The sequence below is a fragment of the Acinonyx jubatus genome, chromosome D1, assembly GCF_027475565.1.
Source record: "Acinonyx jubatus isolate Ajub_Pintada_27869175 chromosome D1, VMU_Ajub_asm_v1.0, whole genome shotgun sequence".
NCBI classification, from domain to species: Eukaryota; Metazoa; Chordata; class Mammalia; order Carnivora; family Felidae; genus Acinonyx; species Acinonyx jubatus.
In genome coordinates, this window is record NC_069390.1 from 29,974,571 (window position 1) to 29,980,277 (window position 5,707).

Sequence of the window (5,707 nt, forward strand, 5' to 3'; positions counted from 1 at the left end):
GTTGTAGTAAGAATTAAATAAGATAGGATATGTCAGAAACAGTTCCTGGTACCTGGTCAACACTCAGAATGGCAGCTTTTACTGCTGGTCAACAAAGATCTAACAATAAGGCAGACTGGATAACATTTACCTTGCCTGCAACATTTCTCACAGACTATCGGTTAAGAAACATTTGTAACCGACGTATGGAACCATGAATTACCATGAGTGCCACTAAATTCTACGACATTCAGAAATTTACCAATAAAAGGGTCATTTTCCATTCAATGCTGGGCAAATTGTTCATAAAAATCCATAGGCTCAAAGCAACCTGGCTGAGAAGGGTTTTTTTTCTCCTGTTCTTTTGTCCCTTAATCCCCACACTGTGGCCTGGTTCCCATTACAGCTGAAATTAGCACTTTAATTTCCACATTATCTCCTTTATATTAGAGATGAATAATGTGCTAGAATAAAAAGGGGGATCTTAGGGGGAATTACCAAAGATGAAAAAAAGTATTATGCTTCTTCCTGAACAGCTTTTATATCCTGCACTGAATTATTACTGGTGAAGGAGAATATGTCTCCAGCCATTCAGTCTAGAGCCAAAGCAGAAGCTATTCCTCTGGGAGATAGAAGTCTCCGGAGATAAACCTCCTGCATTACTTGCCCCACATCTTTTCACTACCCACTTCAAGCGAAGTGGTTTAAGTACACTTGTCTTTGAACAAAATGCTATAGATCACATAGTTCTAACAATAATAATAACTGCTAAAATTTTTTTCAAAAGCTGCCTATGGACCAAGCATTATGCTAAGTGTTCCAGACACACTAATTCATTTATTCGACCCTGAAAAGTGTGTGAAACATGCAGAAACTTGAAGCCCAGGAGTTCGGTGACTTGCTCCAAATCACAGTCTGTATATGGTGAAACCAGGATTCCAAGAGAGACATTTTGACATAGGCTCACACCCGGCAACACAGCGCAAAACACAAAGGAGACCCAAAACAGGTACCATCTTCCAAAGTTCTGCTGGCTCTACTTCCAATACACTTTCCCCATCTACTCACTTTGCTCTGTCTTCACCAAAACCATCGTAGTCTAAGCCACCATCAACTTTTGTCTAGAGAACCGCTATACCTTCCAACCACTCGCTCCACTTGCATTCTTTTCCTCCCACCACCACTGTTCCACGCAGCAGCTCAGTGAACATTTTTGAACAGAAATCAGACTTTAGGGTGTTTGGGTGGCTCAATCAGTTGAGCGTCCGACTCTTGATTTTGGCTCAGGTCATGATCTCTTGGTTTGTGGGTTCAAGCCCTTCATCAGGCTCTGTGCACTAATGGTGCAGAGGCTACTTGGGATTCTTTCTCCCTCTCTCTGCCCCTCCCTCACTCATGCACGTTCGTACACACACACACACACACACACAAATACTCTCTCTCTCTGTCTCTCTCTCAAAATAAATAAAATCAGACTTTTGTTCCAATTTTGTTCCAATGCACAAAGGCTTCCATTGGTTTCCTCATCCCTCTTAGAATAAGTCCAAAGACCTTACGATGCTCTTTAAAACAGCACATAGTCTGGGCTCTGTCAAGCTCCTCCCCTCATCCCCTCCAACTCCCCTCACTCAACCCATTGTCATTTTTTCCCCTCAAGTATGTAGAGCTCATTCTTTAAGGCCTCTGTACTTGCTGTTCCTTCTGCCAGGCACATTCATGCCTCACACCTTCACATGGCTGAATACTTCTTGCCGTGTGGGCCATTGGCTCAAAGGTGACCTCCTAAGAGACCTTTTCTCATGACCCAGGCTAAAGCCACCCACTCCATTTTCCACTTCCCCACTTGCTGTCTACACAACATGACCCCCTGTTTTATTTACTTCACAACACACCTCTGTGCCAAGTCATTTGTCTTTTTCTTTGTGAATTTCTTTGTTTTCTACTTTTCTTCTGTCACTAGCAGAATGTAGAGCTCCATAAAACAGACATCTTGGCTATCATATTTACTTCTGTGCCTGCCGGACCTAGAACAGGACCTGGTACATTACAGGCATTTATTCAGTAAAAATGTTATCAAAAAGAATATGGACAAATTATTTAATTAATTATGTGACAAAAAGCAGTCACCTTTGAGCATGTAGTTCTCTGGAGTCGTCCTATCAACAACAAGGCAGTGAGAAATGGGATATAACAGGGATAGACAAAGAAGCTATAAATGATTAATTTCAAAAAGAAACAGGGAACCAAACAAAATGTGGTTTATGTTGTTGGCATTTTTCCTTAGCCTCCTACTATATCTCTGCCACAGTACTGTATCATTTCTGTTCTTCTCCTCTTGTCTTGAACCAAAAAAAAAAAAAAAAAACCAACACAAAACTTGAGAGTTTATATATCAGGTACTGTGCTAGATACTTGGCTACATAAATATACAAGGAATCCTAAAGAGGGCTCTATGTGTTCACACAAATAATAATGACACAAATGCCCTTTATGTGGTTTATAAAAAGTGTTTTTGAATGATAGGACATTAAGTAATAATGAAGAAAATTGTAAGGAACTTTAATAGCAGGGGAAATAATCCTACCATAAAGGTTTTTGCCAGAATATGACATGGCTAAAACATTTAAAAATGCATTGAAAATTACTATTAATAATTTTTAACAGAGGAAATAATAACTACTAACTCACTTTCTCTCTTTTTCTTCTTTTTCTTCTGGTTCTAAATCAGTCAGCTTAGGTTCACTTATGCTTCACGAAGAAATGATCCCAATACTGGATTTGTCTCTTTTCTTCATGTCTACCTTAGGGTTAGATACAGCTCTGTCCAACATTCTTATCTTTCTTATCCATGACTTCAGGGTAAGCTCTCAGTCCAGTCTCCTGACAGAGGTAAAAAATGGCTTTTTATTAAAGGTGGCACAGGCACTTCCCTCACCTTTCATTGCTTTAAGCAATCCACAAGGCCATACCCTGCGTTCATAGGGGAAGAACTACATTCTTCTGAATATCTAGAGAGGCCCCAAATATTTAGAAAAATAGTCTAGCACAGGCCCTTTTGTACTTTGTAAGTTTTCTGCAATGAGTATATAACATTCAAAGAAAAAATATCTGAGATGTTGATTTTTAAGTACTTTTATTTCTCTTTAGCTAGAAACACATTTAGCTGCAATAAATCAAAATTTGACTTCCACGGGCTTAAAAAACAAAGGTTATTCTCTCACATTATAAATATGAGGTTAGGTGGCTTCCATTGGTTGAGCAACTCAGTTATGTTAGAGTCAACTTTTCATCAATTTTCTTGACTTTTCTCTCAAACTTACAGCCCATTGTCACAGATAGCGGCTGCTGTGATGGGTCTAACGTCTTCAACGAAGGAAAGAGGAAAGGAGGTAAGACAAAGAAAGCAGTCACATTACTCCCTTTGTAGAAAAAGCAAAGAATTCTTAAGATATTCTCCCAGGAGATTTACCCTCCTATCCTAATGGCCAGAAATGAATCATATGACCACTTCCAGATACAATGAGGATTGGGAAAGCAGGGAAATGTATTGCTGGTTTAGATTGGTTTAGAACAATCATGATCTTTCCTGGGGCATGGCATATCGCTACCATAAACAGACTCTGGGTTTGTGTTAGCAAAGAGGAGTTAGGGACTGGTTACTGGCTATGTGTCTGCAACTGAAGCCCAAAGAGGGTACAGTTCATCCTGATAAGGGAACCAGGTGGATATTTTAGCTGGATGTGGAAGGATAATGGGATTGTCCCCCATAGAACAGAAGAGTGGTATTTATAGAAGAGGTGCAGCATAAGCTCTAGCAGGAAGGAAATGCTGACTAGTTAGTCTGATATATCTATAGTGTATTGTGTGGAAGTGTCAAGACAGAGTAGGAGCTGGGGAGATAGGATAGGACCAGATGATGGATAATAATAATAGTTTGCATTTATTGGGTGCTTACTATAAATCAGGTACTTTTACATCCATCATATCATTAAATTTTCATTAACTCCATGAGTGCTACTATTTCCCCCCATTTTACATATGAGGTTAAGTAACCTGATCAAGGTCACATAGCTTATAAGGGGTAGAGCTAGGATTGAACCTGGTCCACCTTGTAATGATTAAGAGCATGTGCTCTGAATTCAGACTGCCATCAGCCTGCACCCCCACCATCACCTCACTTACATCCTGATCCCTACTTCACTTTTTCATACAGCAACCCCCAAGGAAGTGCTTTGTAACCACTGAACACAAACTAAAAGCCAGTATGGTAGAGAACTCCTGCATGTGTAGAGAAGAGAATAAACGAGGAAAAGCCTGGAAGTGAGAAGATTAATACAGACACTGAATCATCCAAGAAGATGCTTCCCTTTGTCTGCACCTCTCAAATCAGACCAAAAGGGAGACTGTTAAGTTCAAAATGTTTGTTCCTCCCCCCAGCTAATTTGCATTATCGAACATAAACAAGAAAGCATATGAGCCAATGGCTGGGCTATAACTCATCCACTACAAGAGAGGAGATGAGCTTAACAATAAGACTTCCCAGAAACATTTCAAGCTTCAGTTTAGCTGCTTAAAAAGTACTGCCTGGAACACTCATAAATACTGGCAATCCACATAATACACCTTTACTTCTTCATATCAACTTTAACCGTGATGTAAAATGAGGCTTCTAGAATTCAACAGAACTTGCAATCACATGGTCCTCTACTTATTTCAGAATATGAAGATTTCCCTTCAGCACCCACCTTCTTCATCCAGATCCATAAGATTCTTGTATAAAAATCTAACTTCTTCCTCCACCACATTCTTTTAAAAAGCAAAAACATACATACATAATCAAAATCTATAAAATAATGGTGTGTGAATATCCTAATTTTCCTCCTAAGATCTAAACAATTTAAATGTTCTACTTTATTTTAGGGTGGGTTAGGACAGTGTTTCTTAATTGAACACTGTTGTGTTGGCAACCTTGGCCACCAGTAGCACTCCCCAATCATTATGACAGTCAAAAAAATTAATAAATGCCCACACACATTTCTAAGCACCCTCTCCAGAGACAGTTATCCTTCTCTTTCCTCTACTGTCTTGAGAGATATTGTTTGAAATGTGAGAGAATTAGGACAGAATTTTGGCTCTATCTCTCTATAGGAAAGGAATTGATTTTCATATCCATAAATAGGCATAATATTAGTTTCTACCTAATTGTATGGATCATATGAAATATTTAAGACAGAGCACTTGATATATACATAAGTACATAATCCCATCCAGGTGAATATGCCAGCTTGAATCAATCATAGCATCTCAATTTTTTTTCTTCCTGCCCCAAGAAATGCTTAGATAGGCAAACCAAGTTTTAATTCACTGTTCCATTCTGCATTGCCATGTTCTAGGCCCTGTTTGTTTAAGAAATTAAATAACTTGAAGGAATATTTTTAAAAATTGAATATACCTATATTCAATATATATTCAATATGCCAATAATATATTGGTATAAAGTAGAATACTATAGAAATAATAATATAACAGAGGGTAAAGCTCATTCTGGAAAAGGTGAGAATTACAGATCAGTAATGTCATAGGATTCCAGGAAGTTCGGTTTCCTTGATTTATGGATTCATAGCTTGGAAAATGATCTTTTAGGATTTCTTATACAGAGCATTCCTTCAATGAGTAGGAAGTTAAACCAGATCATCTAAAAGGCTCATACAATTTCTAAAGGTTTATT